Raw genomic sequence first — 18,198 nt, forward strand, 5'->3', positions numbered from 1 at the left:
TAACATTTTTTGACAAGGTCTATGGAAGGAGTGAGGAAAGCCACTACTATTTTAATAGGAGTGACTTTAAAATCACAAGCTATATTCTTAAGACCAACATGGAATAAATTGATAAGTAGGTCAAAAATTGTTAGTTAAAATAAAGGTGAAGGCAAAATTAATAAATGGAATTTTTGGCCTTTTTTCCAATAAGACAATTCATAAGAGTGCATCTCCTCAATTTATGTCAGGCATACTGTGCCTTATTATTCAATAACCTTTTGAGAGAGAATATCACAGGTAAAGATTCCAAAACCATTAGATTATGTTAGAAATACCCTCTTACCCTTTCTTCCCTTCTCTTTTTTCAACAGGATCTATGTCCTCATTTGCAATGAGGTGATTTTGTGGGAAATCATGACTGTAAGTTTTAGAGAGCTGTCTGAAAGCAGTGAATCAACAGAGCACTTGACTCACACCTTATTTTAGGAAGGGGCTCCGGGGGTAAGCTGCCAGCCATGGTTACTTTCTTTCTGAGAGCCCTATCCATCTTTACTCCCGTAACTCAGAGTTAAGATGCTCCTCCTTGGGGCTTCCTGGTGGCGCAGTGGTTGAGAATCTGCCTGCCAATGCAGGGGACACGGGTTCGAGCCCTGGTCTGGGAAGATCCCACATGCCGTGGAGCAACTAGGTCTGTGAGCCACAACTACTGAGCCTGCGCGTCTGGAGCCTGTGCTCCGTAACAAGAGAGGCCGCGATAGTGAGAGGCCTGCGCACCGCGATGAAGAGTGGCCCCCGCTCGCCGCAACTAGAGAAAGCCCTCGCACAGAAACGAAGACCCAGCACAGCCAAAAATAAATAAATTAATTAAAAAAAAAAAAAGATGCTCCTCCTTATATATTCTACTAGCTATAGCCAATCAAGTTCTTGCCTGGGGACCAGCAGCTGGGGGATCACTCAGGAAGCTGGGTTCAAATCCAAAAAGCCTAACTCCAGAGCTCACGTGTCAACCACAATCCTGCACATTCTCTTTCTCACTCTTATATAACTCATCACCTAAGAACACCTGGAAATGAAATACTAGACATTCCCATTCAAATAATGATAGTAATACTTATAACAACACATAAAATCACAAAAAATACAAACAACCAATAAATATTCAACTCCCTTGTCATCAAAGATACGCAAATCAAAACCACAGGACAGCTTTTTTCACCTAGCAGATTATCCAAAAAAAAATTAAGTATAATAGCCATATTGTCAAGAATGGCTGAAAATGATACTTTTAAATATCATTATGGGGTTACAATGGAAATTACCTTCCTAGAGAACAATTCAGCAATATTTACCAAAAGCTGATAAAATGTTGAGGTACACACCCCAAAAATCCACTTCTAGGAATTTCATCAAATCATCATACATGCACTGAAACAAGGATATTCACTATAGCATTATTAATAATAGTGAGCGAGGGAAAAACAACATAAAAGTACAACAATAGAGTTGTTAATATAAATTTGAGTATAACTACTAAAATATCCTCTTTTGGGGAATATTTAGTGACCTCCAAAAACATTCTTAATGTTTTACATAATGAAAAAAGAATATAAAATATGATCCTAATTTTATAAAAGCAAACATATAGGTAACAAACAGGAAGTAAGGAAATCAAACCAAGAGACATCCATTCCATTTCTTCCCTCAAGGCCCTTGGTTCTATGGAAGATGTGCTTCCACACCCCATTTTGGCCCATCTCCACTCATATGTCCTTAGACCTGTGAGCCAAGACAGAGCGTACAATACCTGAAGTCTTACCCTTCATTTACAATCCACCATATATAAATATCTACAGAAACAAGGCTAAGAAATAGAAAGGGCGTCTTTGAGGTTAGAGCCACAAACCATGCAAACAACCATCTGGATCCCACAGCAATTACTATCTTTATCATTAAATTTAGCACCCATTGCTCTATATACAACTTCTAATTTCAGGTTAGTCCTATCTCAGCAACTATATTGTGGGATCATCTAAGATAATCACTGTCTCACATAGCAATCCTTATCATTTGTGAACTTAACAGTCATGTTTTTAACTATCTTCCCAAGCAACTCTGAAGGTGGTAATTTGTAGATTTCATAAGCTATGAACTTGACCCAGTGTGCAGTTAGAATGGCTTTCTAGCTAATTGTCCGTTTTCCACATTTAAGTGAAATATTGTTTTTATCTATACATGGTCACACATGCAGTAACTTCTTGAAAGAAGGAAACTTTTATTTCCTTGTGAAAGTCAGAACACAGGACTAATAGTTCTTGGATATTTGGACAAATACAAGAAATCAAATATCAAATTCAACAATGGCTCAGATTCAGAGTGTGAACAAGTCCACTATATATTCTATATGAAAACAAAAACAGGCAATTTATTAATCTTCCAAGTGTTCCAACCAGGAGAGCTGGTTAATACCAAAGAGTGCAACTGCTGGATTATGTGGTAATAGTATGTTTAGTTTTATTGGAAAGTGCCAAACTGTCTTCGAAAGCAGCTCTACCACTTTACATTTCCACCAAAAATGAATGAGAGTTCTCGTTGCTCCACATTCTCACCAGCATTTGGTGATGTCAGTGTTTTGGATTTTAGTCATTCTAATAAGTGTGTATTGCTATCGGATTGTTTTAATTTGAAATTCTCTAAAGGCATATGATGTTGATCATTTTTTCATCTGCTTATTTGCCATCTGTATATTGCCTTTGGTGAGGTGTCTGTACAGATGTCTTGACCATGGATTGTGCTTTTGGTGTTGTATTCAAAAAGGCATTGCCAAACCCAACCAAGTTCACCTGGATTTTCTCTTATCTTTTAGAAGTTTTATAGTTTTGCATTTCACATTTAAGTCTATGGTCCATTTTGAGTTATTTTTTGTCAGTTATTTTAATAAAGGAAATTTAAATAAGGAATTAGAGAACTAAAAAGGCAAAAAAGAAGCACGGAGGTGACACAGATCTAGTAACTGCAAGAGCAGCAAAAGAAAGTGGTTGAACCGATGCTTAGGAAAGGGGCTGCACAGAGCTGGGACCCAAACTGCTGTGAAGACGGCATGGGGCAGCTGGTGCTGGTATCTCAGAAGGTCATAATGAGTGTGAAAAAAAAAAAAAAAAAGAATCACTCCATGCACTTTAAGGATTCCTATGTCTTTGTCAAGAATTGGTCCTTTTATCATCATGGAATGTCTTTCTTTATCTCTGGTATTTTCCTTGCTCTAAAGTCAGTTTTGCTATGATAGCAGATCTTAAATGTTCTCACCACAAAAAGGAAATGGTAATTATGTGAGGGGCTGGAGATGTTAGCTAACACTATAGTGGTAATCATTTCATAATATGTAAGTGTATCAAGTCAACATGTTGTGCACCTTAAACTTATACAATGCTATATGTCAATCATATATATCTATAAAGCTGCAAAAAATATATATAAAAGCAGGTTTCTTATAGACAACATATAGCTGGATCTCATTTAATCCCGTCTGAGAGTCTCTTTTAACTGATGTATCTTAGACCATTAATATTTAAAGTGACTATTGATATAGATGGATTAACATCTACCATAGTTGTTACATTTTCTATTTGTTGTCCTTGTTTCTTTTTTGTCTTATCTTTTTCTGCCTTCTGTTTTTTTTTGTTGTTAATATTTATTTATTTATTTGGCTGCGCCAGGTCTTAGTTGTGGCACGCAGGATCTTCATTGACGCGTGCGGGATCTTCAGTTGCAGCATGCGGGATCTTTTTATTTTTTTAATTGCAGCATGCGGGATCTTTTTATTTTTTTAATTGCAGCATGCGGGATCTTGTGGCATACAGGCTCTTAGTTGTGGCATGAGGGATCTAGTTCCCTGACCAGGGATCAAACCAGGGCCCCCGGAATTGGGAGCATGGAGTCTTAACTGCTGGACCACCAGGGAAGTCCCTCCTTCTCTGGTTTTAACTAAGCTTTTCATATGATTCCATTTTTTCTCCTCTCCTAGAATGTTCATTACAACCAGCCCTCTGCATCCATGAGTTTCACATCAGCAAATTCAGGTTGAATGTGTTGATGTGAAACACATGGATACAGCTGACTGTATACCCCTCTTTTTACCCTTTTTAGTGGTTATGCTTGAGTTGGCAATATACATTTACAACTAATCCAAGGTTTCTTTCAGATAACGCTATACCACCTCACGGGTAGTGCAAGTACCCTATGACAGAGTACTCTCATCTCTCCCTCCTGTCCCTTAAAACATTGCTGTCATTCATTTCATTCATCCATAAGCTATAATTATGAAATACATTAATACTATTATTATTGTGAACAAATTGTTGTCTGTTGATTTTCAGTTTGTTCACTTTCTTATTGTGAGAACAGCAATGGTGACTACTAAGCTCCTTAGATGCCAGAACAGAAACTGGAAGTTCCTATTTTTTAAGTAGATAATCATTAGCAGTATTTATTATACAGAATCCTAAAATTTCTATCTTGGTTTCAAACTACTGTATAATATCATCTACATCATTTTTAACTGGGGGGAAACCATTCTACCTTCTCAAGTGTGAAGGCTCTCATTTCACAGCTTTCAGGAGATTATCCGATTTTATAAGTTTTAAGAGGTTAACATTTCTGAATGATTTTTAATTTTGTGTTTATGGAAGTATTAACATTGTGCTGGAGCTATGCTTGGCTGAAAAATTCAATTAGCTAAAGGTCTAAGCCCCTGCCCTTAAGGAGGTAATAAATTATATTTTAAATGTTAACACTACAAAGTATAAAACAAAATGTACCTTAAAATACACCTATCATTCTTCACTTATACTTAAGAACATGGCTTTGGAGGCAGAAAGAAATGTTTTTAGATCTTAACTCTCCCTTATTAGCTTTATCATAAAGCCTCTCCTTATCCTCATTTCCTTCCTCTATAGAATAAGGATAATAAAACCTACCACACTGGGTTATTATAACAGATGACCTTATGTGCTTTGCACATAAGTTCACGGTATAAATAGTACTTGCTGCTGCTGCTGTTGTTTTTGTTGCTTTTATCATCATTAGGCTGTATCTCTTTTATCTGCTATTGCCACAGTTGAAAACATTTCAATTATGGAGTCTACTCCACTTTGTGTAGGCATACCCTAGCTGTATCTATTCTATTTGGACCATTTTACTGCCCCTCCTATTTCCTGGGAATGAATTTTATGAAGAAAAGTTTTCCATTCTATTTTGCTCTCTCCTTATAAAATCTAGTCCTCATTAATCCACATATAAAATGCTACTTTGTACATTTAAAAATATGAACCAACAAAAAGGAAAAATAAGTGAAAACTTTTTGGATGCAAACATAATGCCAAAAGCATTGGGGAAAAATATCTATAAATAAAACAGCAGCTAAACTACATTTTATAGCAGGAATTGGTTTATAGAACTGGCTTTAAAATACCATTTAATACTTCCTTTCTTTCTAAGGGTCTAATTCCACTTCTGAGATGCCAGTTCTCAAAATGAACGAGCTTCGTAAATTCCTCAAATTGAGAGAAATTTAAATTATACCAAAACTTTCAAACTCAACAGCCTTAATCCTGTAGCTTTTTGTAGGTAACCTGTATTTGTCTGAGTTTCATAATAATGAATTTTTCTTCCCTGAGTTTTGTCTGTGCCAACAAACCTTTTCCAAAATTTAAAAGGAAATTCTAAACTGAAAAGAACTTTTTCAGAATACAAGGCAAAACTTGTATCCTTTCCTGTAATTATTAAGGAAACTAAAATAGCTTCTTTAAATTAATAACCCAGCTCCTTTTCACAGCAAGCACAGAAGAGATACTAAGTTCTTCAGATTCCTGTTTAACTTCTCTCCCATGGGATTTGGATTTAAAATTCTCTTCAAAGAAATTGAATGTGGGCTTAGTTATTCAGTGACAGAAATTAACATTAAATTTCAGAAGCCAAATCGGAGAGAAGGCAACCTATACTCCTGGACACGCGTGGTCTTGGTTTCTTCACGGAATGAAGAACAGAAGAGAAAATCATTAAAGGAGTGCCTCCGTATCCACACGGGATACGTTCCAAGACCCCCAGTGGATGCCTGAAACTGTGGATACCACCGAACCCTATATATACTGTTTTTTCCTATACACACAAACCTATGATAAAATTTAACTTTTAAATTAGGCACGATAGGGACTCCCCTGGTGGTCCAGTGGGTAAGACTCCACACTCCCAATGCAGGGGGCCCGGGTTTGATCCCTGGTCGGGGAACTAGATCCTGCATGCATGCCACAACCAACAGTCCGCAGGCCGCAACTAAAAGATACCACACGCCACAACTAAGACCCAGCTCAGCCAAAATAAATAAATAAATATTTTTTTAAAAAATTAGGCACTGGCTTGTGGAAGGACTGGGTAGAACACAAGGGAAGTTGGCCGCATGAAGATGGAGCTCTTTGCAGACGTTGAGCCTAAGATGGCTGAGAATTTTAGGCAGTTCTGCACTGGACAATTCAGAAAAGATGGGGTTCCAACAGGATACAAAGGGAGCAGCTTCCACAGGGTCATAAAAGATTTCATGATTCAGGGTGGAGATTTTGTTAATGGAGATGGTACTGGAGTCACTAGTATCTACCGGGGGCTGTTTCCAGATGAAAACTTTAAGCTTAGACACTCAGCTCCAGGCCGGCTTTCCGTGGCAAACAGTGGTCCCAGTACAAATGGATGTCAGTTTTTCATCACCTGCTCTAAGTGTGATTGGCTAATGGGAAGCACGTGGTGTTTGGAAAACTCACTGATGGACTTCTGGTGATGAGAAAGATTGAGAATGTTCCCACAGGCCCCAACAATAAGCCCAAGCTGCCTGTGGTGATCTCACAGTGTGGAGAGATGTAGTCCAGAGGAAGACTGAATCAGGCCTTCCCTTGCTCGGGGTGATACTCTTGAGTAAGATAATCTGGATTGGCCCCTGTGTTTGCTTCCCTGCCTGCTGCTGCCCCATTTGATCAAGAGACCTCACAGATTCAGAAGCCAAGATTTTATGTTTAAGTTTTCAACTGTAAATAAAGTTGTTCGTTTTTTTCAAAAAAAAAATTAGGCACGGGACTTCCCTGGTGACGCAGTGGTTAAGAATCTGCCTGCCAATGCAGGGGACACAGGTTCAATCCCTGGTCCGGGAAGATCCCACATGCTGTGGAGCAACTAAGCCCATGGGCCACAACTACTGAAGCCTGTGTGCCCTAGAGCCCACGCACCGCAACTACTGAAGCCTACGTGCTCTAGGGTCCGCATGCTGCAACTACTGAGCCTGCGTGCTGCAACTACTGAAGCCCAAGTGCTGCAACTACTGAAGCCTGTGCGCCTAGAGCCCGTGCTCCACAACAAGAGAAGCCACCGCAATGAGAAGCCCGCGTACCGCAACGAAGAGTAGCCCCCACTCGCCGCAACTAGAGAAAGCCCGCACGTGGCAACGAAGACTCATCGCAGCCAAAAAAAAAAAAATTAGGCACGATAAGAGATTAACAACAATCACTAACAATAAAATAGGACAATTCTAACAATATACTATAATAGAAGTTATGTGAATGTGGTCTTGCTCTCTCTCAAATTACGTTATTATCCTGTGCTCCCCCTTCTTCTTGTGATCATGTGAAATGATAAAATGCCTGTGTGACGAGATGAAGTGAGGTGAATGATATAGGCACTGTGACGTTATGTTAGGCTACTACTGACTTTCTGACGATGTATCAGAAGGAAGATCATCTGCTCCATGTCATCCTGGATCATCGAGCCATGTTGATGGCTGGGTGTCAGGAGCAGACGTTGATGGCTGGGGATCCCAGGCGGGACAGAACTGGAGCGGGTGAGATTTCATCCACTACTCCGAACAACATGCAATTTAAAACCTATGAATTGTTTATTTCTGGAATTTTCCATTTAATATTTTTGAACCACAGTTGACTACAAGTAACTGAAGCTGTGAAAAGTGAAACCCCAGATAAGGAGGGACTACTGTAGTTTCTAACAATTAAGTCATTCTTGGTTTCTAATCTTTCATTATTTCTCCCAAATTAACCAACTGTTTGTTTCAAACCATTTTATCTAAAAACAAACTAAATAAAACATACTTTTTCCTGAGTCTGTGAAAATTCAATAAGGCAAAGCTTTCATAAGGAAGCAGTGAAAACACACCTGCAGACTAATTTATTTATATGTAACAGTGTGCTGCATCTTAAAGAAATAAGGGTCTATTTCTTGACCCTTAGTCTCTCTGATTGTTTGCAGGTAGTGGTGTGCACTTAGTTGAACATGAAGCATCAATGAATATCTGAGGCCCTCTTTATTCATTTCATTTCTCTTACGCCCCCTAAAACAATAAATGTTACTTTCAATTAAAAGAATTCAAGGTGGATATTCAGTACAAGCATGTTTCATCAGGGAACAAAGGTTAGTTTTCATCCCAAACCAGAATATCTGAATCTTTTGCGCCAAAGTACAAAAAGATAAATAGGTCGTTGGTTAATCCTCCATTTAAAATATGACAGCAGAGAGTGGTCATCAATTTCTGACTGTATGCAACCTATAAATCTGTCATTTCATAAGCTAAAGAAATGACAGATTTATAAGACCCTTCCTTTCTATAAGGGGTCCATAATGCTCACCTTAAAAGTCATCACTGCATTTGCTTACTGTAAGGGATCAACATATTTAGGTTGATTTTGATGAGATTGAAATATTAGGTAATTTACTGTTGATTAAAGCTAACAATATATTTTAAAAACAATCTAGATTAGTTTTTTGATAATGTCCTGAGATTTTAGAAATCGGTGGTATTATGGAATTTTAATTCCCCTAGATCTCAAGAACTCTGGATGACAGGGAAAGGATAGGGAGGGTATGCCTTGCCAGCTGCAACCCACGGGGTAGTTCTGTAGTCACTGTCACTGGGCCAGTGAGAACAGTCACTCACTGTTCACTCACTGAATCAAAGCAGCAGGAGGGATCAAGGTAAGAACATAGCACTTCAGAGCTTTAGAAAACACATCCAAATGCCCTAACCCACTGACGCTCAAAATAGACCCGTGAAATAGGCAAATAGACAGGAGATGCTATAAAGAAGCTGGGATTCTAAAGTACTTATTTGTCCAGGGTCACAATGCCAGTGGGAGGCAAAGATGTGATTGGTTTTTTTTTTCTATTTCTTTTTTTATTTTGTTTTATTTTTTAACATCTTTATTGGAGTATAATTGCTTTACAATGTTGTGTTAGTTGCTGCTGTATAACAAAGTGAATCAGCTATACATATCCATATATCCCCATATCCCCTCCCTCTTGTGTCTCCCTCCCACCCTCCCTAACCCACCCATCTAGGTGGTCACAAAGCACTGAGCTGATCTCCCTATGCTATGTGCCTGCTTCCCACTAGCTATCTGTTTTACATTTGGTAGTGTATATATGTCCATGCCACTCTCTCACTTAGTCCCAGCTTACCCTTCCCCCTCCCCATATCTTCAAGTCCATTCTCTACATCTGTGTCTTTATTCCTGTCCTGCCCCTAGGTTCATCAGAACTTTTTTTTTTTTTTTAGATTCCATATATATGCGTTAGCATATGGTATTTGTTTTTCTCTTCCTAACTTACTTCACTCTGTATGACAGACTCTAGGTCCATCCACCTCACTGCAAATAACTCAATTTCATTTCTTTTTATGGCTGAGTAATATTCCATTGTATATATGTGCCACATCTTCTTTATCCATTCATCTGTCGATGGACACTTAGGTTGCTTCCATGTCCTGGCTATTGTAAATAAAGATGTGATTCTTAATCTCAGATACTGTTCACAAAAAGAAAGAAAAAAAAGAAAGAAAGAAATATACTGAGACTCCTAGAGCTTAGTCCCAGGACTTTTTCGCTAAGTGGTCTTTTCTATTCCATGACTCTACTTATCAAATATATGTGGATTATTCCCAATTGTATAACTCCCTTCCAGACCTCTCCTCTGAGCACTACACATACATGTCCATCTTCACCTATATCACCACTTGAATGCCTAAAAAAGCCAATCAATCCTCCCAGGGCTCTTGTTACTCCTCCTTCCAAAAGCTGTTCCCAGGCTTCCTCAGCTTGGTAGGTGTCACACCATTGCTCAAGTCAGGTGGGAATCATCTTACTCTCTGCCGTTCCTCTACCCCAGCATTCCACATCCAAGGCATCGGCAAGTCTGATAAGACTCCTCTTCCAAGATACTGTATATCTCAATTCCACCACCTCTCCCCACTTCCACTCCACCACTCAAGTCCATGCCACCATCACCTCTTGCCTGGACCACTGCAATAGTCTCCTCATTGGCTACCCTGTCTCCCTTCACACCTCCATAAAAATCCATTCTACATACAACACCTAAAATCATGACCCTTTCCATTTGCACTTAAAATAAGGTGAAAGCTCCTATAAAAGCCCACTTAGCTATGCTGACATTTTCAGAAATGTTCAGTGTCTCAGAAATAAAGCCTCAGTATTGTCATGGCAGGACAGCGGCAGAGGAAACATGGAAAGTCAGGACTTAAACCAAGTCTTTCAAATGTCCTTTTCATTAAGCCGTTCAACTTCCCAATGATCTATTCCCAGAAACTTACCTGTTTCTCAGTTTTCTCATTTGTAATATTATAAGAAAACTGCTTCTCCTCCTACCTCACCTGGTGATTAAGAGGATCAAATGAGAAAATATATGTAAAAGCACTTTGAAAACATAAAGCATTACAAATATAAAGTAATATAAAATGTCTACTAATACAGAAATGGTGCTCAAGCATGGGGTTTTCTGGGCCTTTGCTTACAAGAAAGAGGAGTTAAGTGAGTCTAGCTAAAATAATTGACTTTTGGGAATTCCCTGGTGGTCCAATGGTTAGGGCTTGGCACTCTCACTGCCAGGGCCCCAGGTTCAATCCCTGGTGGGGGAACTATAATAAAATCCCACAAGCCGCACGGCACAGCAAAAATAAATAAATAAATAAATGACTTTTATCTCTCATCACTAGAATACATTTTGGCTGGTTGGAGCCTTTTCTATTGCTTAAGAAGACTGATGCCAGATAAAAAAACACATGGCTGCCCTGGTTAACTTCCTGATTTCAGGCTTTACCTTACCAATAAATAAGAAATAGCCAGATAACTCTTACAAACACATTTCTGACTAAAAAGAAAATAGGAAGCTAAAAGCCCTGGTTTGGAAGGCTGAGAAAATGAGCCTCACCTTGCCCAAAGTTTGTCCACAATTCTTCTCCTGCCCTCTCTCCAGGATGCAGGGGGCACAGCTCCAGAGGAGATGAAAACCCAGGGCTGCAGGGCCCTTCCAAAACCCAGGGACACAGGATGACTCCAACTCTGGACCATTTCTGTAGCTCCTGGAGACTCTGCCAGACAGCAGGAGCTGCAGCTGAGTGCCGGACCCAGGTCAAGCTGGAGAAGTCTTCACCCCATCACCCCAGGATACATACATTGTAAGTAAGAAACTGGCCCTCAAGTATCAGATAAAGTCTAATGGGCAGGAAAAAGCAAAATGCTTCTAATAAAGTGAGTCTATCACTACACAATTTTATTAAAGTCAGATTTATTGACAAAGGCATTGAGATAGTAAAGAAATTGTAAAAACTGTAGCAAGATAAGCAAGATAAACAAGTTGCTACATGTAATCTTCCTTTCTTCATGGTTGCCCCCAAAACAGGCCCACCAAACTGCATAATCATTTCACTACTTCTACACAAATTCATAATATTCAATTTAATTTTTTCATTGATTCTCTTCAAACCAGTTATCATTATTTTATTTCAGTTCTACTTAAGTTCGCTAGTCCTTTAAAAAATAATACTTAGTGACATTTAATATATTCAGACTATAGAAATGGAAACTATGCCATAAATCAAGGGTCTGCAAGCTTTTATCTGCAAAGGGCCAGATAATATTTCAGGCTTTATAGGCTCCATACTGTCTCTGTCACATATTGCTTTTTTTTTTTTTTTAAAAACAACCCTTTAAAAATATAAAAATTTCTTAGCTCTTAGACAATACAAAAACAGACCACGGGCTATAGTTTAGCAACCTTTGTTGTAAATAATAATTGTGAACTAACAGCATATAGAACATATATAGTATACGCAACATGAATCAGCCTTTCACTTAAAACAAATCACACTGGTTCAACAGGCTTCCTTTTCCTAAAGCAGGTTCTAAAACTAGAAATGCTCTGTATTAGAGAAGGATGAGGTATATGTCCTATTTTTATGAAAGAAAAATTCTGCCCAGATATTTTTTTCTCCCCTCTTAGGTGGTCAAGGATAAAGGATGTTCACTAAGAACTAATGAAGCATCACTTAGAATGTACATATTTACAATGAAATTCAAAAGCCTAGGTTAATACTGTACAGACTGATAAAACACAAATTTGTGAAACCTCAGAAATTATAGATACAAAGCCGAAAAGCCAAAAATAGCTACAATAAAATTCACCAATCCATCAAAAAAGGAGGATGTATTATTAAAATGACTTTCTTTTAGGATCTCTGCACTAACAATAAAAAATAGCAACAAAATTCTGGAAGGATAATGGCATACAAATGACTTGCTGCAGTTGGTATTGCTACCCCACAATGCAATGAAGTCCATTGTAGCTGAGATAAAGGAACTCTTACAGAGTTGCTGCACTGTTACCAAGCAACAAGAAATAACATGTCAGGATTAGCACTTGATTTAATTTTTACCATCAATAAACCATACTTATATTCTGCTATTCTTCTGGATGTAAATGGTCATTAGGCTAAGAATTATTAATCTATAAGAGTACACACACACAAAAATATGCAGTGAAGTTAATACCTGGCATTCACCAAGTTCATGTTTTTTGTATTTACTGCTTCCTTGGTAGAAACAGCAAATAATAACAGAATAGTGATTCTATTACTGAGAAGGTTATTTTGTCAAAATATTCAACTAAATCTTCACTAAATACATCTTCATTAGCATTGAAATATTCTCAAATCAGTGTTGCATTTTATGAAAATTCAAGGAAATGAATGAATTGTCTTTAAATACTTTAATACTTCAAAATACGTAGAGTCAATCACTTCATTTAGTTTAGTTGTGTAAGGATATTATCATCTGTCAAAGCAATGCACATCTGTCTGAATTTGTAGCATGAAGAATTTATAGATATCTCTTTCAGAGTGGTATAGCAATCACTTTTTAAAAAATGAAATCTAAAAGCATTAATAAAATCCTATAACTGAAAAACTAAAAAAGAAAAAAATGTAAATTAAGGATATTATATAATTTAACAGACTTAAAAATCAGTCATTGTAAATGACATCCATAGCTCACCACATCATCCCCAAAGTTAACTCCTGGGAAGGTGACTGTATTATGCCTTAGGATCATGAGGTCCCAGGGTTCATGGGGGGTTGGTGGGAAGAGGGTGTTCCTTCTTTTTGCGTTGTATCAAACAGCTCTCTTACCTGCCTGTGTTTTTAAAGAACTTGTGTTGAGTGTTCAACTCAACTGGCCTGTGTGAATGAAGTAAAAAGGATTAGGATTCAACAGGTTCTTGCTGTCCTTATCTTCTCGCTAAGGAAGAGAAGTAGAGAGCACTACCAGGTAAATACTAAAGTGCAGTGAAGGGCATTTACTATATTATGCTTCACACAGTGAATGTCCAATTTGACATTTCAGCCAAGTTCTCATAAATATCATGTCTCCAGGTCAACCAGCAATTTGTGCGTGGGCATAAATTCCATACAGGCATGGAGCAGTGGTCGCCTGTGTATGCATGTGTGTGCTTGACGTTGCATCTGTCTAATGAAGTTTCTCAACATGGTTACATGTGTTTCTCTTGGGTGGATGGAATCTTTAATTTTTTCCTGTTTAGACCTATTTCTTTTTTCTTTTTACCGTCTCTTGGAAAAATTATGAGTTTCTCTGTAATATCAACTCATTAGCAATCTTAAGATTAAGAATAAAAGAACCTTAAGAGGAAAAGAGTTATGTTTATCACTTGGGCAGTTTCACTTTTCCTGAAGCAGGACGGAATATAACCAGTCTCTAAAACATCGATACACTAATTGGCCTGCGTGGTGGAGATTAAATGTTCACAGGATCCATTGAAGTGATTAGGTCGAATGGTTAAAATCCACTGTATTCCCACATCTTAGTGTAAAGTGAACTAACCACCAGTTTGACTTCTTCTGCAAAGATAATTCATGAGGTGTTGTCAACACAAAGTTCTCCAAACAGGTCCAGAGAGTCACAAAAGTCAGGAGGCTCCAAGCTCAAATTCACATTCTCCATTCATCTCAGAGTTTTAAAGTCAGATTTGGGCCTAGTCCTCTTGCGAACTATTACAAATGAACTAAAAACAGAAATCACATTTCACACAGCCTAGGAAGAAGATACTGCCATGATTCTCAAGACAGCTATCCTCATATAAGACTCCTCGGCCCACCACCTCAGACCGAAGAAAGGGGAGTACGTCATCCCCAGTCTTCAAGTGCACCAGGAAGGCCCCATCTGCTCCTCTTTCCACCGCCCCGCTTGCTCCCCGCCGGAAGCTGCCAAGCCCCGCTTCCTCACTTCCCTGAGGTCTCTGCTCAACTGTCATCTCAGTGGGGCCTTCTGTTACTGACCAACCCATTCACAATTTCACTTTGGGGAACTCCCTGGCGGTCCAGGGGTTAGGACTCCACAGTCTCACTGCTGAGGGCCCGGGTTCAATCCCTGGTCAGGGAACTAAGATCCCACAGGCCATGCAGTGCAGACAAAAAAAAAGCAAAAACAAAAACCAAAATTTAACTTTCTTCTCCTGACATTTCATGTCCCTTTTCATGCTTTGTTTCATCTCCTTAATATTTATCAATATCTAATATAATATATATTTTACTTATTTATTGCACCTATTGTCAGTCTTGAGCATTATAATGTAAGCTCATGAGGGATACAATATCTGGTGATTATTTCAAAATACTACAAGAGGAGGCAGGAGATGGCAGTGAAGACGGGGCAGGAGTGATCGTGGGTTGACAGTCATTGGAGCTGGAGGACGAGCTCAGATGGGTTCATTAAACTCTTCTGTTTACTGTTGTGTATGTCCATTAGCCTTCATAATAAACGTTAAAAACAAAATTTGTAATACCATTTACACTGCTATTTTCACCTTTCCTCATCCACCAATCAGGAACAACACATATCTTCTTGGCAGGATGGCAGATGTACCCCTAATCTTTTCCTCTAGTTAACCTCCTCTGGAGACATGGCATGTGCCAGGCCCTAGTACAGAACACAGAAGTCACAGCTCCCAAATCTTGGCTCTTCTAAACAAAAAGTCTTAGGATATCTTTGGAAAATAATTTTCCATATGTCCATACCTTATGACTTAGAATGATTTTTAAGGGACTGATAACCACAATATTCCTGACAGTGGCTCTCTCTGCAGGAAAGGCAGGCAGATGAAAATGAGAATAAGCAATCTGCCAATCCTTACCTTAGGTGGGTTCGTAGGTGTTCAATTTATTATTGTGCTTTATAACCCACACAGGCTACGTGTATATAATACTTGTATGCATCAAATATCATTTAATATGAACAATTCTTTCATAAGCAAATATATAAATATACCATAATATAAATATAATAAAAATAACTTTATTGAAGTCATGGTGATGAATGTGTTTGTCTTAACTAAAAGCTGAAATTAGCCAAAATAGCTGAAGACGCCTTGCATAAACCTTGCCATCTTCCAACACCAACCAGGGCACACACCTGACGAAACCAGCTGGGTTATTTTGGTCACAGGTAACCTCAACAGCCTTCGGTGGCTGAGTCAGATGACCTTTCCTGACAGCACAGGCATGCCAGGCTGCTTGCAGGAGACAAAGCATCAACAGGCTCCTGAGTGAAGCACTGCCGCCCCTCCCCCTGAGTTTTCTATTATAAGTTGCTTTAGGGCCTTCCCTGGTGGCGCAGTGGTTGAGAGTCTGCCTGCCAATGCAGGGGACACGGGTTCGAGCCCTGGTCTGGGAAGATCCCACATGCCGCGGAGCAACTAGGCCCGTGAGCCACAACTACTGAGCCTGCGTGTCTGGAGCCTGTGCTCCGCAACAGGAGAGGCTGCGATAGTGAGAGGCCCGCGCGCCGCGATGAAGAGTGGCCCCCGCTTGCCACAACTAGAGAGGGCCCTCGCACAGAAACGAAGACCCAACACAGCCATAAATAAAATAAATAAATTAATTAATTTAAAAAAATAATTAAGAAAAAAAAAAAGTTGCTTTAAAAAAAAAAAAATGTAAAGACAGGTAACTTCCCAGAGAAACACAGCCTGACTGGATATGCACCCAGGAGACTGGCTGAGGGGCTCATGGGAAGTTGAAGGGTTAACAGACCCTTACAAAAGCCAAATGAGTTCCACAGTACTGCTGTTACTTATACACATGGAACGCAATGCCAAGAGTTGTTCCCTGGCTGGTTTTGCACTTAAACTTGTGAAGTTTATCAGGGAAGATTCCACCCACTTAAAGAGGAGGTCCAGAAATAACACTGTCCTAAAAAGAGAAATATCTTTCTGGCGTGTATGCCAATATGTGCACCCACTTGTACTATTTTCCCCAAGTAACTACCCCCAGTTCCTTAAGAGACGGGGAAAGAGACAGCCAGTCTTCACTATGTCACAACTTTGTGGCAAAACATGCAAACGGCTGCAGGTTTTAAGAATGCAAATGCAATATTCATATCGGTTCCATTAAAGGGGAAAACAGACATAATTGGTTTTCCACAACTCATAAGTTTGTTTACAACACATTTGAAAGGCAAAATTTTTCCAAAAAGGAGCAATATCCCACTTTTAGAGAAACCAGAAATAATTCATGTCAAGGGCCAATTTGGTATTTTCTTCAATTCAAGATGAATATACTGGTTTACCTCTTGTCAATTGGAGGAGAAATTATGAACCAAAAAAGCAAGAGACAGCTTTATGTTCCTTTGCCACCCTGCTTCTTTTTTCTTTTTTTTTTAATTTATTTATTTAATTTATTATTTTTTTTTGGCTGCATTGTGTCTTTGTTGCTGTGCATGGGCTTTCTCTAGTTGCGGCAAGCGGGGGCTACTCTTCATTACAATGCACGGGCTTCTCATTGCGGTGGCTTCTCTTGCTGCAGAGCATGGGCTCTAAGCACGTGGGCTTCAGTAGTTATGTCACATGGACTCAGTAGTTCTGGCTCGTGGGCTCTAGAGCACAGGCTCAGTAGTTGTGGTGCACAGGCTTAGTTACTCCGCGGCATGTGAGATCTTCCTGGACCAGGGCTCGAACCCGTATCCCCTGCATTGGCAGGAGGATTCTTAACCACTGCGTCACCAGGGAAGTCCCCTGCCACCCTGCTTCTACATGCAAAAAGACTTTAAGATATCTGAGGGAATTATCATTAATATTTTAGATATTTATAGTTCTACCCCTCTCTTACCTCCCATAGAACTCAAGTTATAGGGGGTAACCAGGGAGAAAGGCTGAAAAGATGCAGCACCAGGGGGTGGAGTGGTGCTTTAGGAGACAGGCTCTACCCCAGATCCAGCTACTGAAAAGTCCTCCATGTCCTCATCTATAAGAGAAAGGAGATGAGCTAAGAGTTCTAAAAAAAAAAAAGGCTTTGTCTGAAATGTAGGGTGTAGTCATTGTTAAAGCTCCCACTGCTTAAGATACTGCAGTACAAGAATAGACATTCAATCACCATGTTCAGGGAAGTTTGTGAAAAGCTGCACAGTTCAGAGATGTAACACAACAGAATGAACAGAATCCAAGAGGAAGAATGAATGAATCCACAGGGCTATTGATCACAGGATGATGCTTCTCTCAAAGCCCTCTTGGAGGTAGATGGTGCAGGAGGCAAAAAGACCATAATTGGAATAACTGGCAAGGAAAGCTGGGGGGTAGAGGAATATATTGGCCAAAACCTCCCAATCTGCTTGATTCTAATAGTTAGCACTGAAATGGACTACTTCCAGAGATTCAATACCTTTCAAGATTTTGAAACACCATCCATTGATGATGATTTGAGAATATTTCATAAAATAGTGGAAAAGTGCAGACACCCCAGAATCAGTCATTCTGTGGTTCTATCCTAGCTCCATCTAGCTGTGTGACATCAGGTATATAACCTAACCTCTCTGTGCT

At 39.2% G+C, this 18,198-nt stretch overlaps 1 protein-coding gene and 1 pseudogene across 2 annotated transcripts in view; one reads left to right on the forward strand and one right to left on the reverse strand.

Moving 5' to 3' along the window:
* Positions 1 to 18,198, reverse strand: part of OXCT1 (3-oxoacid CoA-transferase 1) — a 137,854-nt gene that overhangs the window by 88,434 nt on the left and 31,222 nt on the right. The window lies entirely within an intron of this gene.
* Positions 3,080 to 7,003, forward strand: LOC103002994 (peptidyl-prolyl cis-trans isomerase H-like; annotated as a pseudogene).

This window comes from Balaenoptera acutorostrata, chromosome 2 (assembly GCF_949987535.1).
Source record: "Balaenoptera acutorostrata chromosome 2, mBalAcu1.1, whole genome shotgun sequence".
Taxonomy (NCBI): Eukaryota; Metazoa; Chordata; class Mammalia; order Artiodactyla; family Balaenopteridae; genus Balaenoptera; species Balaenoptera acutorostrata.